Genomic DNA, 22,348 nt, shown 5'->3' with positions numbered 1-22,348 from the left:
TATGGGGGGACCACTGTATTATAATTACTTTATATGTACTTTTATTGTTGATTTCTAGATCAGGGATCCTGGTCCTACCCCTAAAAGTGGTATTAATACCCTCAGCGTGACACCAGACAATGATGTTGACTTGGCGAGACATGAGACAATGAGGGCAGCTGATAATGAATTTTGTGCGTTTTTCTTTTAGGACACTGGCCTTCGCTAATTTTGCTAGCCTTAGTTACTGAGTAGCATTCTTGATCTTAGGTAACTTCGGCATTGCTATAAGTTCACTAAGAAGTTTATAAAAACAATGTAAATAGCTAATAACCAAATGCAAGTGCCTAAGTGGCATGTAACTCCTCTTTGACGTCTGTAGCTTAAACCTGAGTCATTCTCTTGAGTCTCGCTATAAAATAAACTAACCGCTGAGCAGCTCGCTTCTCGCAGTGTCACACTACCTTTCATTGTTACCAGATGTATGAGAATTTGAAAAAAATCTGAAAAAAATCGCTGTATACATGCAAAAATAAACCACACAAACCATTCTGTCAAACTCGGTCATAGAGACGACTCAGTTTACATGACGTCATCATTTAAAAAACCGCTATATCTTCTTTATTTGTAAAAATAATTGCTGAAACTTCTGGAATGCATGCACGGCATGTTGCTGCATAGCTACAAATAATAACTTGATTTTTTATATTTTTTCAAGTTGACATGTCATCCGCCATAGCGGACGGTCCCTAATGTTTGCAAAACTGGTTGTAACATAGTAGTCAGGAATCTTATACTCCGTACTTAATTTAAATATATATATATATTTACTGCATATATATAATATATATATACTATATATATACTATATATATATATATATATATATATATTATAACGTATATATAATATATATACATATATGTGAACTGGTAAAACGTTCTGTAACAACAGAATTCCATCTAATAAAAGGAAGCCCATAAAAAACACCAAAATAGAGAAAGAAAAGTACTATATTTCAGAGACTGCTGTCTCCCCTCTTCAGGTATAGAATGAGGAAAAGTTTACAGAAAAGGTGGTATTTTTATACCAAGAGGTTCCATCCACAAACAAGCATTTTAAGTCACCCCCGCTGATAATCTTCCTTTAATCTTCTTAAGGGTTTGGTTGAATGAAGACGTTGTCGATCGTGTCCGAATTCCTGCTCCTTTTGAGATGTTCATTACCTGCTCTCTTTTATTAATTGGCCGATTCCCATCATTTGACTCTTGTACCTGGCAGTTGCTGCTATAAATTACACGGACAAATTCCAGTTTTTATTCATGGTTATGTTCATTTATATGGTTGAAAATAGCCGAGTTCTGTTGGTCCATACCCAAATACTGACCGTTTGTGTTGTATTAATCTCTGGGGAAGGGATTTACCTGTAATCGATGTAAGATTGGTCAGTCCTGGCATGGGGAATCATTGTACAAGCAAAAAAATTCCGGGTGTAGTATGGGTAGTCCTTTAAGGGTCCTGTTCTAGCCAATCTGTACATGAATACTTTGAAACTACAGTAATAAATGCAATAAAACCCAAAAACATGCTGTGGATGAGATACGTGGATGATATCCTAACATTTTGGGATAATAGGTGTGGGGCAATTTTAATGAATTTCCTCTCGAAAATTAAAACCACATTAGTGCCCACATCAAATTTAAAGTGAATGGGAAACAGAACAACAAAATTCCTTTTCTTGATTGTTTTATAATCAGAGTACGACAGAATACAAATTTACCATATAATAAAACCAAACCAACTTTCTCACTTTCATACATTCACTACTTTAGCTATCATGATATTACTATCAAGATAGGTGTAGCTAGTAACTTGTTCTTAAGAGCCTTACGAATATGTTCCCCAGAATTCCTGGAAAAGAAATTTGAACTAATTCGCAAGCAACTTTCGTCTTTAAAATATCCTGACCATATAAATTTGATTGAAAAGCAAGTTCACAAAGCAAACGTAATTTTCTACCGACCCCCTAAAGACAAGACCAGAATACACCCAACAATAAAATAATAATTCCCCTCCCACCTGGACACGATTAAGAGAATAACAAACCCCCTCGGAAAATCAACCCGAACCCTTTGTATTTACTTACCCAAACACCTTATCCAAATCCCTGATTAACGTCCAACAAAAGCATCTCCAAAGGACTCTGGGTATACGAAATCCCCATGGGCCCAGGGACTGTGACCAATCTTACATCGGATTTACAGTAAATCCCTTCCCCGAGATTAATATCAACACAAAACGGGTCAGTTAGTATGGACAACAGAACTCGGCTATTTTCAACCATATAAAATGAACATAACCTAGAATAAACTGGAATTTGTCACGTGTAATTTATAGCAGCAACTGCCGGTACAAGAGTCAAATGATGGAATCGGCCTTAATAAAAGAGAGGCAGTAATGAACATCTCAAAAGGAGCATGATTTCGGACACGATCGACAACGTCTTCATTCAACCCAAACCCCTTAAGAAGATTAAAGGAAGATTATCAGCGGGGTGACTTAAATGGCTTGTTTTGTGGATGGACCGTCTTGGTATAATCCACCTTTTCTGTAAACTTTTCTCATTCATCTACCTGAAGATGGAAGACAGCAGTCTCTGAATATAGTACTTTTTCTCTATATTTTGGTTTTGTTTTTTTATGGGCTCCTTTTATTATTATGATATATATATATATATATAATATATATATATATATATATATATATATATATATACTATATATATATATATATATACGTATATATATACCATATATATACACACATATTATATATATATATCTATATATATATATATATAGTATATATATATATATATATATAATATATATATACATATATATCACATATATATATATATATATATATATATATATATATATATATATATATATTATATATATATATATATATATATATATATATATATATATACAGTCGGCGCAAAAAAAAAGCGAACGACTCCCTATATATTACTGTAATAAGCGTTCGGAAGGGACTTTTCTTGCGATTTTCCGCCCGAGAAGTATATATTTTCCCCAATTTATCGGTCGTCTGGCAGCCTCTATTGTCTCGCTGTTCGGTACCATGAGTTACTAATGCACTTCGTGATACTCAAGCTGTCCAAAGGTCGAATGTTATTGTATGCTCTCCTGCCCCATTCAGCTTTCGTCACCGCTACATTTGCGCTCTTGCGTGCTAGCTAATGATTATGGCTAAAACTTTCCTTATCCTTGGTTAAGAAAGCAGAAATTGTGACCCTATGGAAAACTGCAAGTCAATGTCAGCTATTGCAAGAGAGCTGGGAATCTCTAAAAGCACGTCTCATTGTGGTGGCAAACCGCTCCAAGACAGGGAGACCTTGATTCATCACTGAAGCGGAATAAAAGGCTCAGGGAGGCCACGAAAAAAACTACAAAAAGAACGGATAACATTTTAAAAAGGATTGTTATGGAACATCCGTCAATGCCAGCCAAAATTTGAAGTCTCAAAACCCTGAATCTGCTTAGGAAACATATCTGAACGGACTGTGCAACATCGATTGCAGAAAGACCTTGGTCTCCCATGTCCGTGTTGCAGCAAAGAAGGCCACTCCTCACTAAGCCTATGAAAAAAAAAAGGATGGCTTTTTGCAAGAAAATATTTTGAAGTGGACTGAAAAGGATTGGGAAAAAGGTAGTTTTTTAGCGATGAACCTAACTTCCACATTATTCGTAGCGCTGGGCAAAAAAGTAAGGAGGCCCCAAGGATCTAACCGCTATGCATCAAATACACAGTCAAGACTGTGAAACATGCAGCTTATGTGATGGTATGGGGATGTTTTCAGCGGATATGGGGGGTAGTGGGGATTATATTTTCTCCCAGAGAGCACGACAATGAATGGAGAGATTTTGAAAATGTCTTAGAAAATGAATTAGTCCCTACAAGGAACTTTGGGCATGCGTGTATTTATGCAAGATGGGAGGCAACCTTGCACCGATTTCACAAGGTCACAAACCTCTTAAGGAATTTAATTCTTTCAGAAATTGGACTGGCCAGGCAATTCACCAGATTAAACCAATTGAAAATTGCTGGGCATACATGAAATGGAAACTGAAGCACTAGCAGATGAGAAAACGTCCCTCCCCAAATTGAAGGATGCCATCCGTAAATTTTGGTTTGAAGACATGGATGCACAATATTTCAAAGATTTAGCACATTCATGCCAAGAAGGTTAAAAGCTGTACTCAAAAATAATGGAGAAAATGTCTAAGTATTGAAAAAAATATAAGTGAACTAAAATTTTCCCTTTTAGTTTTCCTATATCATTGCTATGATCTGTTTTACAATGTAGTGGGCGTTTCGTTTTTTTTGCGCCGCTGTATATATATATATATATATCTTATATATATATATATATATATATATATGATATACTATATACATATATATACATATATATATATATATACATCACATATATATATATATTATATATATATATATATCTATATATATATATATATATATATATATATATATATATATATAATTCTATCATATATATATATATATATATATATATATATATATATATATATATATACATATAAATATATATACCCATATATAATATATATATATATATATATATATATATATATATATATATATACATATATATATATATATATATATATATATATATATATATATATATATATATATATACATATACATATATACATATACACTAATATATATATATATATATAATATATATATATATATATATATATATATATATATATATATATATACATATACATATATACATATATACATATATATACATATATATATGATATATATTATATATATATATATATGATATATATATATATATTTATATATATATATATATATATATATATTTATCTATATATATATATATAATAAAAGTAGTTTATAATTGAATAAGACTAAAAATATCTTAAGATACAATAAGGGCATACAGCAAAAATAAGTGATAACGATTGGAGGGCACGAGAAAAATGATAGCGAAACGAACAAGAGATAAATATTCATTAAAGGTGTTATTCAGTATCGCATTAAGCAAAGGACCAAAGTGCAAAGGTTAAAAGTAGGGTTGGGACTAATCAATTAGGTCAGAAGGCTATGGAAAGATATGGCCAGCAGAATCCTTGACTGCACACAGTGACTCTGAAAAGAGATTATGATTATTCATAACAGCTGTTGAGCAAAACACATTGAAAAGTAGAAATGTTAACAGTAATGGGAATTTGAAACTTTTGTAGACAAAAAGTGAGAAACTTATATTTGTTAATAGGCACCTAATAAAAGGACCATATAGTATACTGATCGTACGAAAGGACGGCAGCGAGTAAAGGGGGAGTGTCGAGAGGGTGTGGTGATTGACTTTGGACTTCATAGTGATTTGTGGACTTCTAGAATTTCATCACGAGTGTCCAGTGGATTTTAAAGAATGAATTTAGTCCAAGGTCGACTTTATAAAAAGTTACAAATGTTAACATAGACTCGGTTTAATCACCGGAACATATAAGTCTCAAGTGCCCTTTTAAGATAGACTTGGTTTAATTACCCAGAAATAATGTGGAACTTTATAAGAATTTTAAGAGTAGAATAAATCAATGTTTAGGGAAACATATTTCATTTATCACCTACAATTAACTCAGGTGTTAAGATAGCTGACATCCAAGCACGATAAGTGATGACAAGCACGACTGTTCCTGAGAATTGAAGACCTAACGCTAGTGTCCAACGAAACTTTTTTAAGAAGAGTTCTCTTTCCCCACAACAGAATTTTAGTGGCAAAACTAATGGGATTTTGAATTCCACAACCGATAAGTCGGTCCCTTCTTAAAGTCTACAGTTAGATTCCCTGTTGGATTATAACATTCTTGGTCCAGTGACGTTTGTGATAAGACAATATCAAGAATTAAGTGAGTGTTTCCCTATAAAGATAGTTACACAGTGTAACGAATTTAGTGTTCCACCTTAGATAGAATTCAGTTACCCCACATGCAAATCTCCCCTCCAAAGTTAAAGACAGTATAAGAATCAAAAAGATATTTTTAGTCATTTAGAAGCCCCCACAATTGTAGATTTCATGAAGAGACAGTATGTCAGACATAGAAGAAAGAAGACGAATTAAAGCCAAAATCGAATCCAGAAGAAGATGCATTCATTCCACCGCTGCCACCAGGTTGGCCAAGACTATATAATAGAAGTGATCGATAATCTGATAAACTATATATATATATATGTATTACACATATATATACATATATACATATATCCTTTAATGAAAAAAAAGCAAAGTATTAATGAAACATCATTTCACGTACAGAAACTATTTATACTGTGCCTAGACTTGATGTAAAAACCAGTTTCTCTCTCAAACAGTATACATATCCTTTAATAAAAAACAACAGCAAAATCATAATGAAACATTTCACTTACAGAATCCATTTATAGTGTGCTTAGACTTGGATGTAAAAACCACATTTTATTTAGTCTTACCAAGCAATTATTCAGCTGTAGGATTCCTATGCTCGGCAGACTAACTTTCAAATTTCCCGGTTGTACCACCATCTTTAGTGCAGGTAACTAGTTACCGCCCACCTTTGGTAAACGGGTATGACGTCAACGCACCTCTTCAGTTGGTTTTCTACGGGCTCCCGAGAAACATCAGTAGCTCTGCAGGCTTTCTTCGTCATCTTTGGAGGGTTGTTTGCCTATTCATGGATTATGGGTGACGTATGAAGTTTTTGGGGTTTTTTTTCAAGGAGCCAGCTTAGTTAGTTAATCTTTTGAGAATAGTTGCGCCTATTTTCCTGATCATGTCAGATTCTAGTTCATCGGGGGGTGAGGTTTAGCGCAGAGGGCTGCAAAATGAGGTTAGTTAAGGAGGTTTATGACCCTCACTCCAAGTGTACTAATTGTAGTGGGCAAGAGTGTTCTAAAGAACTGAGGTGTTTCTGTGTGTCAGGAGTGGGACGATGAGCAGTGGAAACTTTTATCTCATAATAAGAAAGTTATACAAGATAGGAAGAGAAAAGCAGCAATAAGGGCAGATAGTAAGGTTTCTGTAACTTTGCCTTCTACCCGTGTCAGCGGAGATCGCTACTCCCGCTTCTTCTCCCTTAAGAGGTCATCTTTCCTCTATCCTCAGTCCTCCGACCCCCTCTCTTCCAACTTCTGTACCAGCTTCCATGTTGCAGTTTCCGACACCATCCTCGAATCAAGGTTCGAGAGGAGATTTGAGATTTTAGCTAATACTGTTATGGAGATAGGTACCTCCATGAAGTCATTCAGGGAGAAAAAGGGAGGATAGTGCAAAGTGCAAGTACAAGGTGAAGTGTTTCCTGAGGGGGTGGCTGTCCGTCCTCCAGTTCTCCTAGACAAAGGTCACTGTCTCGCTCCCCCGCCTCGGGGAGAAGACATACTGAAGGTCCAAAGGGAGACTGGAGGGGTTTGCCCATGGGCAGTCACTCCCTCTGTCGAACCTGAAGTGTCGAGTCGGGTTTCGACTGAGTACCGATGGAAAGGTGTCTTGTTTGGTGTGGAGTTGTCAGACTTGAGTGAGTCGCCGTCTCCTTGTGTGAGACACTGGCATAGTTCTTGGGCTTCTCGCCCCCTCAGAGACCTTTGACTGCTGACGTCTCTCTCTGTCAAGAGGTCGAAGGATACACCTTCCAGTCAGCACCCATCTTGCAGTCATGCAGATCAGGCATACGAGGGACAAGATTTGACTTGCGACTCGGCGAAACTCAAACAGGTGTGGATACCTGTCCCGTCATACACTGGTCAATAAGTCGAAGCGAGATTCTTTGACTTCTGTTCGTGGCTCTTCGCCTGAAGCGAGATGAGAGACTGCTTCATTAGTTCGACCCCTGCCAAGCGAATTGACTTCCCAAGAAGACCAAGTGTTGGCTTCTTTTCGACAACATTTTGAGGAGTTGCTGTCCTTTTTGAAATGGAAGAAACCTCCTGTGAGAGAAGAGGAAGCGACCATGTCACCTGCTCCGTCGGAGGCTCTTGAGCAGGATACAGGAGAGCTCGAGCAGAATGAAGAGCTCGAGCAAGGAGACAAGCAATTTGTAGTAACAGAGAAGGATTCAAGTCAAGTTTCGATGCAGCGAATGCATCTTTAAATGAAGTTCCTCTTGAACTATTTTCCAGAGAGGTTTTCTCCTGCCACTCCTTCGTCTCCTCCGTCGATCTTTATGATAAAAAAGAAGCAGCAACCAGAAGAACTGCTGCCCAAACTAGTCCTTTCCTCTGCAGCTAGGAAAGCATTACGGTCAGTGGATAGATGGTTAGCGACCAAGAGAGACCATGGTAAGGCGTCTGTTGCCTTCCCCCTTTCCTTGCTGATCAACAAGAGGTATCACTTCTACATTACGGGTGAAGCGCCTTCTCTGGGAGTTTCTGCCTCCTCCTAGGGAGACTTTTCTGCCTTAGTGGATGCCAATAGGAGAGTGGTCTTTTCGGCGGCGAAGACATTCTTTGCTTCGTCCAAGATAGACCACATGGTTCGTAATCTTTTTAAGGTCATCGAGATCTTCAGTCTCTTGGACTGGTCGATTGGAGCTGTAGCAAGGAAGCTTCAAGACTGCCCCTCTCTTTCTGAGGATCTGCGAGAGGACAGGTTAGGAGTACTCTCTTGCTCTGACAAGGCCATCAGAGATGGAGCGGATGAAGTAGCTTTATTGTTCGCTATGGGCATGCTGAAGAAACGTGAGCTGTGGTGCTCCTCTACCACCAAAGGAGTCACCACTGTGCAGAAGTCAGCCCTTCTTTTTGCTTTGCTTGACAAGTCTCATTTGTTTCCTCAAGAGACAGTTCAGAATATTCTGTTGGATGTAGAGAAGAAGTCGTCGACAGATTTACTGGCTCAGTCCACGAAACGGCCTAAACCCCTTTGCGTTTACAGCTCCTCCTTCCAAGTTTCCGTTACAGAAGCAGCCTTTTCAAGGGGGAAAGTCGCGCCCTTTTACGAGGCCATGTTCAAACCTTCGACCTTCTACCAAATTTTCTTCTAGATCAGCAGTCAAGACCAAGAGGAAATGATGTTCCATTCCCTTTGCACACCTATAGGCGCCAGACTGCACTTGTTTTGGGAGGAATGGAAGAGCAAAAGGTGCAGAAGCCTGGATGATAGAAGTATTACGCCTAGGCTACTCCATCCCTTTCGTGGAAAGACCTCCCTTAGCCAAGGTTCCCATCAGATTGACAGCTTACTCCGTAGGCTCGGAGAAGTTCTTGGCTCTTGAGCAAGAAGTAATCTTGGCTTGCAAGGAAGTCATCGAGGAAGTCCAAGACTCGTCAAAGGGCTTTTACAACAGGCTGTTTGTGGTTCCCAAAACATCAGGGGCTGTAGACTTGTGTTGGACAGAGTGCCTTGAACCGGTTTGTGCTAAAAACCAAGTTCAAGATGGAGACCCAGAGTTCGGCTGGCTGGCTCTCAGTCAGGGGGATTGGATGGTATCCCTCGACATGCAGGACCCCTACTTCCAGTCCCAATCCATTGGGATTCAAGGAAGGATCTCCCCTTCGTGTGCAGTGGATGAGCCTACTGGGGACGTTGCCCTCGGTAGAGAAATTCATCAAGCTGGGGAGGTTACACTTGAAGAACTCTACCTAAAAGCAAACTGGTGCAGAAAGTCGCAACCAATTCCACGTTTTTTCCACATTACGGAGGAAATCAAGAGCGATCTAGCTTGGTGGGACTCAAGAGAAAGACTTCAGGAGGGCGTGTCTCTCCTCCCATTGAACCCCAGCCTACAGTTTTTTTCAGACGCGTCGGACACAGGTTGGGGCGCTATTCTCAGGGATCGCAAGGTGTCGGGGGTTTGGTCAGAGTCCCAGGAAGCCCTTCACATCAACGTCAAGGAACTCCTAGCTGTCTTCCTGGGCCTTCAGAAGTTCGTACATCTAGTAGAAGGTCGAGTAGTAGCCATTCATGCGGACAACTCCACAGCTCTGTCTTATATTCGAAAACAGGGGGGACTTGCTCTTTCACTCTGTTCTCAAAGGCCCGAGAACTTCTACTTTGGGCAGAAGAACATAACATTCAGCTCGTTCCTCGTTTTGTTCAGGGATAAATGAATGTTCTAGGGGAGGAGCTCAGCAGAAGGAGGCAAGTTCTTTGATCGGAATGGACTTTGGACATGGAAGTTTGCCGGGAATCTTTGGAAAGTTTTGGAGACGACCGGCCATCGACTTGTTTCCGATGTCCAAGACCAACCATTTGCAACTGTTCTATCCCCCCGTTCCAGATCCTCCAGCATGGACAGTAGACGCGATGTTGCTAGATTGGTCGGGCCTAGACGCTTATGCATTTCCCCCCTTCAGGATGATCAGGAGGTCATAAACAAGGCGAACCACCATCTGGATGTTCGCTTAACGTTGATAGCCCCGTTTTGGTCGTATCTTCTGGACGTGTTGGTGGATTATCCAAGGCTACTTCCTCAAAAGAAGTCGCTGCTCAGACAACCGCATTTCTACAGATTTCATCAAGGGTTGTCCGCGTTGCAGAGTGTCAGGAGTCTCGTCAGAGCGAAAGGCTTTTCAAGGAGAGTGGCAGAAGCGATTGCAAGAAGCAGACGCGCTTCTTCTAACAACCTTACCAATCTAAATGGAGCGTCTTCAGAAGATGGTGCAAACAAGCTAAGTCTCTTCTTCTAAGACCACTGTAAGCCAGATTGAAGACTTCCTTCTCTTCCTGAGGTCGACAAATAAGTTATCCCTTTCCATGATTAGAGTATATAGGGCAATGCTCAGTTCGATGTTCAAACATAGAGGACTGGAGCTTTTGACGAACACCGATCTGACAGACCTTATTAGGTCTTTTGAGACATCAAAGATTCCGGGAACACGGTGTCTTGGAACCCAGATGTAGTCCAGAAATTCCTTTCCAGACCTCCATTTGAACCTATTCGCTCGTCTTCCCTAAAGAACTTGACGAAGAAGACTCTCTTCCTTTTCGCTCTGGCTTCAGCGAAACGCATTAGCGAGATGCATGACTTAGACAAGAGAGAAGGTTTCACACAAGGGAATGCAGTTTGTTCCTGGGCCCTGAATTTTTTGGCTAAAAACGAACGTCCATCGAGTCCCTGGCCCCGCTAGCTCGTTTGTCGTTAAGAATATTTTGGATATTATCGGACCGGAGGAACAGGAGAGACTTCTGTGCTCAGTGAGGGCATTAAGCTGCTATCTGAAAAGGACTGAGAAGTTGAGGGGCCCCTCGCAGCATTTATGGTGCTCGGTGAGGAACCCCTCACATCCAATGTCTAAGAATGCCATGTCCTTCTTTCTCAGATCCTTAATCACCGAGGCTCACTCCGTGGTAGACGAGGAGTCACTCGCCCTGATGAAGGTTAAAGGTCATGAAGTTAGAGCGGTCGCTACCTCCCTTGAGTTCCGCAGTAACCTATCTTTGTCGGCAATTCTGCAATCTACTTTTTGGTGATCTAAGTCAGTTTTTGCGACGCATTACTTAAAAGAGTTGAAGACGGTGTTCGAAAACTGCAGTGCTCTGGGTCCTTTATCTGTTGCTGGCATGTGTTGGGGGATGCAACATAGAGGGAGCTGGTTCCCTCTAATTTTTGCCTAGTATAAAGGTTGTTGAGTTTTGGGAAGTCTGGAGGTACTAGTACCTGGAGTACCTTGCAGTCGTACGGACACTGAAGGTATTGTTGATGTTTTTTTATAGTTGTTGGTGTAGGTAACTTTATATTTGTTTATTTATGTGGTTCTCGCCCAGGGCAAGGGCATTTTGTATTTTATTTGTTCCTTGTTTGGTCAGCGGTTAGCCCATGACTGCAAGGAACTTCCTACTTGTAGAGGAGTCCTACTATTAAGGTTGTTGAGTTTCAGGAAGTCTGGAGGTACGTAGTACCTAGAGTTCCTTCCAGTCGTACGGACACTAAAGGTATTATTGATGTTTTTTTACATTTGTTGGTGTAGGTAACTTTATATGTGTTGTTTATTTTATCTGGTTCTTGCCCAGGGCAAGGGCATTTTGTATTTTGTTCATTCCTTGTTCAGTCAGCGGTTAGCCCACAACTGCAAGGAACTTCCCATTTGTTGGAAACGCATGGTCCAGCTACCCCTCTCTCTACTAAGTAAGCAGAGCGCCAACCAGAGGCAGTACTCTCCTGCAGCAGCTCGCTTACTAGGTATGGTATGACAGGCATAAAAGTTCTATGCTTATTATGTAAACCTCCTGATGAATCAGTTTCTCAGAATGTGTTATCTCCACTACCCTCCACCTTTCAATTTGGAATCAACTGAATAATTGCTTAGTAAGACTGAATAAAAATGATATTATGATAGAATTATGTTTTATTCATACTTACCAAGCAATTATTTGATTCGAGCCCTCCCTCCTCCCCACAGGTGGAGCTGGCGGCCAAAATCCCTTTGAAGAGGTGTGTTGATGTCATACCTGTTTACCAAAGGTGGGCGGTAACTATACTCTGTTTTTTTTCCATCTGTCCATCCGCCTGTGGTGTTTGCGCATGGTAACACTGCGTCCCGGGCTTTAGATAATACAGGCAGTCCCCGGGTTTACGACGGGGGTTCCGTTCTTGAGACGCGTCGTAAAGCCGAAAATCGTCGTAAGCCGGAACGGACGCTTTGTTGGAAATATGTCTTAAACGAATAAAAAGTTGTAAAAACCTATGTTTTAATTTTCCCTTTTGGTCACACTACATGTTGTTTACCTGTAGTTTTTTTTATTTGTACAACCTGGAGTTATTTTCATAAAAGAATGCTAGGTTCTTGAAGGTAAAAACTATTGTAATCCTCTGGTGACACTACATTCTTGAAGTTTTTATGTACAACCTGGAGTGATTTTGCAAAATCTTGAGGGCTACAAGAACAGCTGATTACTATTTACGTATCATATAGACTATTAAAGTAAATGTATCTTTAAATATAGGCTTATATATTAGTTATCAACAAAACATTTCCTGCCATGAGTCAGAGGCCGTTTAATGAAACGAACACTTCTGTCCTATCTGTTCAGAAAATAAACGTTACGTCAATCCCCGAGCCACCATTGTTGCCAAAGGCGTCTCTCTCTCTCTCTCTCTCTCTCTCTCTCTCTCTGATCAAATTACATTGGAAACTTGACATACGATTGCCCTAATATACGAATGTTTTGAGATATAACAGAAAATTTGCGAAAATACAAGCTTTGATATACAACGAAATATTTGAGATACGATTTTGCGATGAGTGTTAGTTGTATAGGCGACCGATAAATGGCGTTCAGTCTGTTTGTTTGTTTGTTGGTGCTGCATGTTAACACGTCGTTGTTTAGTTCGTTGTATTTGCGCCTATTTTTCGTGTTATTTTGTCTATTTTATTATTAACCATGGGTCTCAAAGCTAAAGACAAAGCAGGTGATAAGAAAAAAAACCCAAGAAAATGATTTCGATGGAAGCAAAACATGAAATTATAGCAAAGCATGACGTGGCGTTCGTATCGTCGATTTGGCAAACGTGTATGGTCGAAATCCTTCTACAATATCCACGATCATCAAGCAGAAGGAAGCTATAAAAAACCCCGAGACCATTGTTGCCAAAGCGTCTCTCTCTCTCTCTCTCGTCCTCTCCCTTCTCCATCTCTCTCTCTCCCTCTCTCCCTCCTCCCCCCCCCCCCCCCCCTCTCTATCTCTCTCTCTCTCTCTCCTTCTCTCTGATCAAACTTACGTACTGGATAATGTCTCTGGATACTTCGATTTTGCCAAATATTGAGGGCTACAAGAACAGTTGATTACTATTTACGTATCATATATACTAATTAAAGTAAACGTATCTTTAAATAGGCTTATATTATTAGTATCAATAAATTTTACTTTGGCATGCATGAGTCAGAGGCCGTTTAACGAAACGAACACTTCTCTGTCCTTAACTCGGATTAACCTCGAAGGCGGTCGGAAGACGCCTCTCTCTCTCTCTCTCTCTCTCTCTCTGATCAAATTACTGGATAATGTCTCTCTTTGGATACTTGGAATTTGCGTTGTAATCTAACCAGAAACTTCGTTTGTTATTATTACTGGAAACAAGCAATGATTATTTCAATATTTGCGCTTTTGTACTGTTATATGTAAACTAGTATGTATTCATTCGCTCGGAAACTAGTTCCGCATATGAGGCGTCACTAAAAAACATAGAAAAATACAACATAAAAAAAGTGTCGAAAATCATCATAATCTCAAAAAGTTTTTGTTTTTGTAATCTAACCAGAAACTTATTTTTATTTAATATACTGTGCTAAACTATAAAGGATTTTATCATAGTATGCGTTTTTTTCGTAAAGCCGTCGTTAACTCGGAGCGTCGGAAGACGCCTCTCTCTCTCTCTCTCTCTCTCTCTCTCTCTCTCTCTCTCTCTCTCTCTCTGATCAAATTACTGGATAATGTCTCTCTTTGGATACTTGGAATTTGCGTTGTAATCTAACCAGAAACTTCGTTTTGTTATTATTACTGGAAACAAGCAATGATTTTTCAATTTATTGCGCTTTTGGACTGTTATATGTAAACTAGTATGTATTCATTCGCTCGGAAACTAGTTCCGCATATGAGGGCGTCACTAAAAAACATAGAAAAATCACAACATCAAAAAGTGTCGAAAATCATCATAATCTCAAAATTTTTGTTTGTAATCTAACCCAAAAGAAACTTATTTTTGTTGTGTTAAATTACGTGCTAAACTATAAAGGATTTTTATCATAGTATGCGTTTTTAAAGCGTCGTTAACTCAGAGCGTCGGAAGCGTCAGCGTCGTAACCTCGGAACAAGCGTCGTAACCCAGGACGGATTTTTCCATTGAATATTTAAGAAAAAGCGTCGTAACCTCGGAACGTCGTAAGCCGGAACCGTCGTAACCCGGGGACCGCCTGTATCCTGTTTTGAATGTTAACGGTGTAATTCGGCGTACAGTAAATTTATTAAAACCACTTTTCAGTTGCAAATGTACACCCAGATATCCTTTTATTTACCTAAAAACTTACACATAGCGTAACTATTTAAAGCCCGGGACACAGTGTTACCATGCGCGACCACCACAGGTGGTATGGACAGATGGAAAAAACAGAGTATAGTTACCTGCACTAAAGATGGCGGCGCCACCGGGAAATTTGAAAGTTAGTCTGCTGAGCGTAGGAATCCTACAGCTGAATAATTGCTTGGTAAGTATGAATAAACAGTTTTATCATTAAAATATAATTTTTCTCTCTCTATTTCATATTTTAATGGAAAAATGCAGTAATTATTGAATACAGTGTTACTCTAGGAAAACAAAAAAAGCAAATAAGTGATAATTTTAGAGATATGTACTGCCCAAAGAGAAATCCGTAAAATTAGCGAAAGTTCCCTGTGGAAAATTGAATAATGTGTCTCCAAAAAATCTGCATCAATGTGGACTGCAGAAATATGAAATGCGTAAAATATATATAGGGGGTGGGCCACTGGTATACATGTACACATATATATAACTTTCATACATTCAACTTCTGTCAGATATATACTAGCTATAGACTCCGTCTATAGCTAGAAATTCGATAGAAATTCGAATTTTGCGGCACACGCTACAGGTAGGTAGGTCAGGTGATCTACCAGCCTGCCGCTGGGTGGCAGGAATAGGAACTATTACCTTCTAAGGACAGATTTTTCTCTATCGTTTGGACTGTAAACATACGCTTACGGTTCCTCCTGATTTGATTTTCGTGTTTCATCGCCATCGATCTTCTGGGCTGTCTTTTGCAGGAAGTACTGGGTCTTTGGTTCGGCATACGCTTTTATTAACTTTTTAATGAATTTCGCTTCGAAATTTCGAAGAAAATACTAAGTGAAACTACCGAAATCATCGGTAGACACTCACATAGTTTGCCATAAAGAGAATTATTAATATTTATTCATTATTACATGTAATAAAGGTTACAACTTTATTAATGAAATATTAAACTCTAATTTCCTACTTTATGGAAGTCAGAAAAGCATATAACTAGATACCGCTTACTTATAAGCTTTAATAGCGTTTGTGCTAACGAGCAGTTAGAGTATTAGCAGTACTAGTAGTTGTTGCAATCCTCATCACCTTTCTTACTCCTCAGAAACTACAAATTTATATATGCAAATTGAAGATAAATGGATAGCTCAAATGCAAGCTTTTAAAAGGTAAGAAGTGAATATAGTGTTCCCCCCATTTGCAATGGAGGGTGCGTCTGATCGCTTCTGTCCTCGCTCCAGGTCTAGACCTCTTCCAAGCTCACAAGCCCAGAGGAGAAGGAATGTCGACAACCGCAAGGGGGTTTCAGAGAATCCCCAGACCGATCAGGCGTCCCCTCGGCAGGTTCTGTAGAACGTCCCAGACTGCCAAGTTCGCCATTGGGAAAGGCGTCCTAATGTAATGTGTTCCCCTTATTATTATCGTGTTGACGGATAAGGAGAAGAAAGTTTTCAACGGCGTAGATTCAATGAAGATGCAAGATAATCTCGTCGTAGATATCGGAACCTCAGAGAGATTCTGTTTCGATAACAGTTAGCGGTAGAGGCATTGCCCTCTATCCTGTTTTCGTCCCCCCGTACAAATAGACGGAGGCTCTATCCCATGGGGTTTGAAAGAGTTATTTCAACAAATTCCTCATCGGTACATTTATATGAAAATATATCTATTCTGAGAAGAACGAATTAGATATTAAAGAATATATGTTGATCGAATGAATTATGGATCTCGGTTAATGATTAAACATACATATATAATTTTTAAGCTTCTAGCTCCTCGGACATGAAGCGCCTGAAACGCCTGACAGGCTCGAGGCGCCTGAAGAGGCCTGGAACGAGGCGCAAAGCGTCTGAAGAGCCTGAAATGAGGCGCAAAGCGCCTGAAGAGGCTGAAATGAGGCCACAAAGCGCCTCAAAGAGCCTGAAATGAGCTCAAAGCGCCTAAAGAGCCTGAATGAGGCTCAAAGCACCTAAAGAGCCTGAATCGAGGCGCAAAGAGCCTGAAGAGAGGCGAAAAAGCGTCGGAGGCTTCCTCAAGGAGTCGCAAATCGCCTGAAGCTCCTGAAAACAGGCTCGGAGTGCCTGAAGCGCCTGAAACGAGGCGAAAAGCGCCTGAAACAAGGCTAAAAGCGCCTGAGGCGCCTGAAATGAGGCGCAAAGCGCCTGGAGCGCCTGAAACGATGTGCAAGGCTTCTGAAGCGCCTCAGATGAGGCGCAAAGCGCCTGAAAGCCTGAAGCGCCTGAAATGAGGAGCAAAGCGCCTGAGATGAGGCGCTCAGCGCCTGAAGCTATAAACCAGGATCTTCATCGTATATGGAGTTAGATCCTGATTCTGCGTAGGTGAAAGACATTCGAGGATTTCTCCTGATAAGGACGGGAGTTGTTGCACAGGCGGCCGTCGCCCTTCTCAGGATAGTCTTAATGCAAGTAATGGCAAGAGCAAGATCGGTTTTTTTCCTGGCGGGGGGACTCAAGATGTCGCACAGGGCGGCCTTAGCCCTTGTCAGGTTAGAATCGGTACGGCTAAAAGCCCTTCACCTTACGGAAGGAGCGCTCTCCTCCGGTTGCTCATCTTCTCCCAACTTGATGGACAGGAAATGGAAGATAGATCGGAATTGGAAGCCAATAAGGGAGCAGGTCTCTCAGTTTATAAGACCTTAGCGACCATTTTTTATTGAAAAAATTAGTTCATTACTAATAAGACGATATTAAAATCTTCCTCCTTCTAAAATAATGCAACCAACCATTTACAGAAAGAGTGGCAATCGTTTGCAAATTGAACAAGGTTCGTACGAGCTCTCATTCATTGATTAGAGGCTCTTCCAGATAATAGAGGCGTAGAATACGGCCTTATCTTCCAGAGAATAAAAATTTGAGGGATTCTCTTCGATCCGAGAGTTTTCATTGCGATCTCTTTCGGACTAATGCTAATTCGTGTTTATTGACGAAAAGAACGGAGAGGGCAAAATTTCCATTCTCTCTCCGCATCGGAGAGAAGAATGTAAGAAGGAAGACTTGCTGCATACGACTGCTGAATGACAAGTCATATACGCATACCATAAGTTTGCCCTTTGTGGTTCGCTACGAAATTATCTATATCCTTACAGGATTTTCCTGGTAAGGACTTCGCTTAAAAGGTTTGTTACGACAATACCTACTCAGCTTCGGTATTTAACAAAGGTTGTTTGGCTTAAATTGGCATTATTGAGAGCTTCCTTAGGCTCGGGAATAATTTTATTATATTCCTTCATTAAATGAAGTAACTGCAACTCACGATGAATGCAGCCAGGCAGCGAGCGAGACGGCCGGCGGGCTGTCATTGTAAGCGTAAGGCCAATACAGTACCATCCAGGTCTCGGTCATTAGCAGTCGGTTGCATCTCTCTCTCCAATGGGATCGAATGGTTAACCGTATATTCCCCCTACAATCATGGACTTAGTCTCGAATGGAGGGGATAGTTAAGCTAACATAAATAAATATTGTCTGCCTTTTGCTAAGAAGCTTTCAATAAGAAAGATATTATAACCTTTCAATGCTGTTTACCGTAGGGAACATTATTAAAGGATTCTAACAGCAGAACATTATATTATATAAATGCTCTCATGCTTACGAAAGCATGGCTTTTTAGAATACATGCTTAGGGAGAAGATGGATGTAGTAGAGAATTCACTTTAAGACTACGGTATGGTCAAGTCTTTCGAGAAACGCACACAACCTTTTTAGAATCAGATATTGCTCAAGAGAAGATGGATGAGTGGAATGGGAAACATTCTCTTCGTGGCAGAAATGGTTTCCCTGAATAGAATATACTACGTATATAAGAGTTTTTTCCTACTAATGGAACCGAATTTAAACATGTGTAAGGATGTCGGTACATAAAGGCACAGATGTTCTGGCACATAACATAAAGAGTATTAGAAGAAAGCGCCAACCTGGCGCAATGCGCCAGAAGCGCCAGCCTGGCGCAATGAGCCAAGAGCACCATCCAAGATATTTTCTCGTTTTAGCGAGTTATTAACATAAGAGTTCCAGTAGCCTCTCAGACAGCACGCTCGGTAACGGCAAGATTCGTTCCTGATTTCGTTACCCATTTAATCACTTAGGCCAATTCCACGACTCTCTCATATCGCAAAGAGCATTGAGAATCTCTTTTTTCGCTTCTGTTCGCGTTAACAAAGAGAACCTATTTGGAAAAGAGGTTCGATGCAAGATTTTGCATGTCCGTGAGAACCTTCTCGATCAACGATAATAACTGTTATCATATGTCTAACATTTATTGCAAAGAGTTGTGAGAACCTACGGAAAGTCTTCTTCATAGATCTCTTAGCAAGGTAGAAGACGAACAGGCTTCCTGTAGACTGCTTCCTTTTCCTTGAAACCAAGAGAAGTAGCAATATACACCATCTTTATTTTAAAAAAAGGGGAATAAACTTTAGTTTTTTTTTTTTTTCCCCTAAATATAAATGCTTTACAGAATTTAAGATAAAGGGCGTCAAAGAAAGAGAGGATAATACTTTATGCCTCATTTTGGCCTTAGAGGTTGGATTCACAGAGGTCACGTTCTTCTCACAGCATGTTTTGGAAGTCTTTTCCAAGACAGTCTGAATATTCTATAAGCATCTATTACAAATGGACCTTAACAACCTCTCCACTCTGAGTCAGTCTTCGTGCAGACTGACCAGAAGTGGACATGAATGAGAGGATTTTTAAAGGTGAATGACAATAGTCATAGCCAGGACATAAAATTGCTGCAGATCGTGTTTGATGGAAGAGGAAACTGTCCTCTTCCGATACCTCTGTGAACCACATATAGGTTTTTTCTTCCTTTTCAGAGGGAAGAATCAACTTTATATATATCTGCTATCAAAGAGCACAGTAAAAGGCTATACTCTGTCTATACAAGGAGAATTAGAGATAGCAGAGGATTAAGATCTTCGGGATCTGATACATACCTCAATACGACAAGAGTAGGATAGCATGTACTTCGAATGGGATCTTTTGTGGCTTCAGATTCCGTGTTCCGACAAGATGGAACTGCTCCTCATCAAACTTCTTTGAGAAATTTTATGAGGGAATTCTTTGTTTTCTCTTGGCCCTTAACTACCAAGGAAGACAGGTGAATTTTTTTGTGCATTGGAATCTCGCATCAGATTTTAATGGAGACTCGGCAATGGGTCTGCCAGCATAGTATGTCTGGCAAGAGAACTAAAACCCTCTATTCCTGACTCAACGATTTCAGATAGAAGTTTCGTTGCCCAGGTAGGGTACTTACGTTTTCACCTACATAAGAAGAGATGGTTTAAACGTTTTTGCCTACAAAATCTTTGGGATGCGATGAGGGTTCGAAATGCTTCCCAGAAGCTATTCAGAGAGATACAGTAAAGAGCTCGGAGTCTCCTTCGACTTCCAAGCCCCTTCCCTTCCTTCGGACAAGGATAGGGAAGATTAATTCTGCAACGAGGAACTTCATCAGCAAGTAAGAAGAAGATCTCGTTAGCAACGGAAGGATTCAAGAAGGATCCTCCTCGGAAGACTCTTATCTCTCGTACTGTTAGATGTCCTATCGTCTAATGGATGTAGTTTACTACAATCACCTTCCCTTGCCGGAGAGGCCAGAAGCTCAAAGTGGAAGAATTTCTTCCACCTCTCCATCTCCTGATAAACCATTGTGGAGTTTCAGGACTTTCGGACAATGTAGCGCCAACCAGGCGCCAAATGCCAAAACAGGCGTAAAAAACGCTAGAGGCAGACAGTTTCAAGGAACACTGTCATTGTCTGATGAAGAGAAAGAGGGGGCCTCCAACCTAGCGCAGATGCGCTGGAGGCGAACAAGTCAGACAGATAAGAGTGCCTGATGTGGGCATCGCCAGACATCCTCGGGACTCTACCAAGCTCGAAGCTCCAGCAAGTGGAGAGGAGTCAGCCATGGGCCAGACGCCAAATAGTGCCAGTCTGGAGCCAGGCGGCGAAGCTACTTCCAGGCGCGAGGCGCCAGCCATGAGTCAGGCAAAAAGCTCCTTCCAGGAGCTAGGCGGCCAACCAAGTGTCAGGCAGGCGCGAGGCGCCAGCCAGGCTCGAGGGCTCCAGCCAGGCTCGAGGCTCCAACCAGACTCGAGGCGCCACCCAGGCGCAAGCCAGGCTCTAGGCTTCATCCAGAAAAGATCATTTCAAAGGAAGCCCTGGTCTTCTTTGAAATAAGTGTGATCGCTAAAAGCACTTCATGAATGACTTGATGATTCCTTCAAACAGCTGAGAATTAAAAGCGCTTGAAGTGCGAGCTTTTATGAATTCTTGTTTCGTTACATAACAATATGTCGTGAAGGACATATTAGCTGTAACTTAAGGGAGATGCAACTCTGTGTTGACTTCCCTTTGCACGAAGAGGTCAAGTTGACCTACGAGAGATCCTTCTCTCTTGGTTTTACGTGTCTACGGATACGTTGCTGGATTAGGGAGCCGACACTGATCCTTAACTAAGTGAGTTAATTTTTATGTTAACATAGTGTTTTTTTTTTTTTTTTTTTTTTTTTTTTTTTTTTTTTTTTTTTTTTTTTTTTTTTTTTTTTTTTTTTTTTTTTTTTTTTTTTGTTTGAAAGGAGTTTGGGGATATCTCTTTTCAAACTAAGCACAAACCCTCGTGTTTAGGATCAGGTGATCGGGATCGGTGTTGTGCTCCTTATTATGCCCTAGGCATAGGTGTATTGTCATGTAAGTGGATAAGACCCCATTGACAAATGACCATTAGATTCTGTCGAGTAAGTGGATAAGACCCCATTGACAGATCTACAAGAACTCTTAGCCATAGGTCACATCCTCGCTGAGGCTCTTGAGACGAAGCAGACACCTAGCAATAGCTAGGAAGTCAACCCTTCGTCTAAACACATAGGAACCAAGGTTTTATTTATCTATTACCTACAACGTATGTTGTTTACCTGTCTAATCAGTAATTAGCTGTCTCTTACCCACCGCCAAAGGTGCCAATCAGCTAAGTATATATCTGACAGGGAAGTTGAATGTATGAAAAATGATATTTTTTGTTATTGTACAATAAAGTTTTTCATACATACTTACCTGGCAGATATATACGATTGAATGGCCCACCCAGCCTCCCCTCAGGAGACAGGTGGAAGAGCAAAAATCTGTCCTTAGAAGGTAATAGTCCTATTCCTGCCACCCAGCGGGCAGGCCGTAGATCACCTGACCTACCTACCTGTAGCGTGTGCCGCGAAATTCGAATTTCTATCGGGGACGACGGAGTCTATAGCTAAG

Source organism: Macrobrachium nipponense, chromosome 24 (assembly GCF_015104395.2).
Source record: "Macrobrachium nipponense isolate FS-2020 chromosome 24, ASM1510439v2, whole genome shotgun sequence".
Classification (NCBI taxonomy): Eukaryota; Metazoa; Arthropoda; class Malacostraca; order Decapoda; family Palaemonidae; genus Macrobrachium; species Macrobrachium nipponense.
The sequence above is the reverse complement of the archived record's forward strand: the minus strand, read 5'-3'. Positions refer to the sequence as shown.